This window comes from Coenobita brevimanus, chromosome 13, assembly GCF_032717465.1.
Source record: "Coenobita brevimanus isolate Jiangsu-jjx chromosome 13, ASM3271746v2, whole genome shotgun sequence".
NCBI lineage: Eukaryota > Metazoa > Arthropoda > Malacostraca > Decapoda > Coenobitidae > Coenobita > Coenobita brevimanus.
In genome coordinates this window covers 12,679,793-12,682,121 of record NC_136966.1, presented here as the reverse complement: position 1 = coordinate 12,682,121, position 2,329 = coordinate 12,679,793, and positions in this window count along the sequence as shown.

Here is a 2,329-nt window from a genome sequence, read left to right as displayed (position 1 = left end):
AGATTGGCCTAGGAGGAAGGTAGAGTCCCGGAGAATTGGAAGTCTATCTGTCTATCTATCTATCTTTTGCCAGACGCCTCAATCCCGTTCGGGGTGGCCTCAGACAAATCGCCTCCACGTCGCCCTGTCCCCCGCCATTTCACTGCTCTGCTCCCAACACCCCCCCCCCTCTCTCATATACCTCTCCACCCCATCCCTCTATCTCATCCTCGGCCTCCCCCTCCCTCTCCCCCCCTCCACCTCACTCACATACACTCTCTTCGTCAGTCTTTCACCCTCCATCTTCTCCACATAGCCAAACCACCTCAGTGTATTCCTCCTAATGCTTCCTATCACATACACTTCCACGCCACAACTCTCCTTTATATCCTCATTTGTCAGCCTGTCTCTCCATGTGACTCCACAGGTTCCTCTTAAATAACTCATTTCCACTGCTCTCACTCTTGATTTGTGCCTTTCCAGCAACGTCCAAGCTTCACTTCCATACGTTAGAGTTGGTATCACAATACTGTCATGTAGTAACTTTTTCACTTCCATGCTCACTTCCCTGTTTTTTATCACTGGGTTCAAAGAACCAGCAATATTTCTTCCCTGCTGTACCCTTTCAAGCACTTCATCCTCCAAACCTCCATCCTTACTCATCACACTACCCAAGTACTTAAACGTACTCACATTTTCCAATTCCCCACCATCCAACCTTGCTGTACATTCACTGACTTCACCTCTCTCAAAGACCATCACTTTACTCTTCCCTACATTCACCTTTAGATTCCGTTTCTTACACACTCTCCCAAACTCATCCACCAAGCCTTGCAGCTCCCCTTCGTCTTCACTCAACAACACAGTATCATCTGCAAACAACAGTACAGGGAGTTTCCAAACACTACCCTCTCTCACCAGGGCCACTCCAACATCCACTACCCTACCTTGTACCTCTTTTATTACCCCATCCATGTACAGATTGAACAACCATGGAGACATGACACACCCCTGTTTCAACCCAACCCTCAAAGAGAAAAATTCACTCAGTTCACCATCGACACACACTGCAGCCTTATCACCATCATATATACTCTTCACAGCATTCAACAACTTCCCATCTACTCCATATATTCTTAATGCTTTCCACAATCCTTGTCTATCCACCCTGTCATATGCAATTGGAAGTCAGGTATAATTATTCCCCTGCACAAAGGAAAAGGGGAAGAAAGTGTGTGGTAATCATAGGGGCATTTGTCTTCTTAGTGTAATAGGAAAAGTATATGGTAGGGTACTTATTGACAGAGTTAGGGATATTACAGAGGGATTAGTTGGAGAAAAACAGGGAGGTTTTAGGAAGGGAAGAGGTTGTGTAGGTCAGATATTCATTCTTAGAGCTTTTGTGGAAAAGTTTCTAGAGAAGGGAAACGAGTTGTATGCGGCCATCATGAATTTGGAGAAAGCATATGACAGGGTGGATAGACAAGGATTGTGGAAGCACGTGGGAAGTTGTTGAAGGCCGTGAAGAGTATGTATGAGGGTGCTAAGACTGCAGTGCGTGTGGATAGTAAACTGAGTGAATTTTTCTATTTGAAGATTGGACTGAAACAAGGATGTGTCATGTCTCCATGGTTGTTCAGTCTGTATAAGGATGGGGTTATAAAACATACAAGGTAGGGCAGTCGATGTTGAAGCGGCCATAGTGAGAGAGGGCAGTGTTTGGAAGCTACCTGTACTTTTGTGTGCAGATGATACTGTGTTGTTAAGTGAAGACGAAGGGGAGCAACAAGGCTTGGTGGATGAGCCTGGAAGAGTGTGTAAGAAACGGAATCTAAAGGTGAATATAGGGAAGAGTAAAGTTATGGTCCTCGAGAGAAGTGAAGTCAGTGAATGTAGAGTGAGGCTGGATGGTGAGGAAATGGAAAATGTGAGTGCGTTTAAGTACTTGGATAGTGTGATGAGTAAGGATGAAAGTTTAGAGGGGGAAGTGCTTGAAAAGGTGCAACAGGGAAGAAAGGTTGTTGGTTCCTTGAAGGCAATGATAAGAAACAGGGAAGTGAGCACGGAAGTGAAAAAGCTGCTAAATGACAGTATTGTGATATCAGTTCTATCGTATGGAAGGGAAGCTTGGACGTTGTTGGAAGGACACAAGTCAAGAGTGAGAGCAGTGAAAATGAATTGTTTGAAAGAAGCCTGTGGAGTCACATGGAGAAAGACTGACAAATGAGGAAGTGAAGGAGCGTTTTGGTGTGGATGTGGATATGATAGGAAGCGTTAGGAGAAACACACTGAGGTGGTTTGGACATGTGGAGAGGATGGAGAGCAAGAGACTGACGAGGAGAGTGTATGT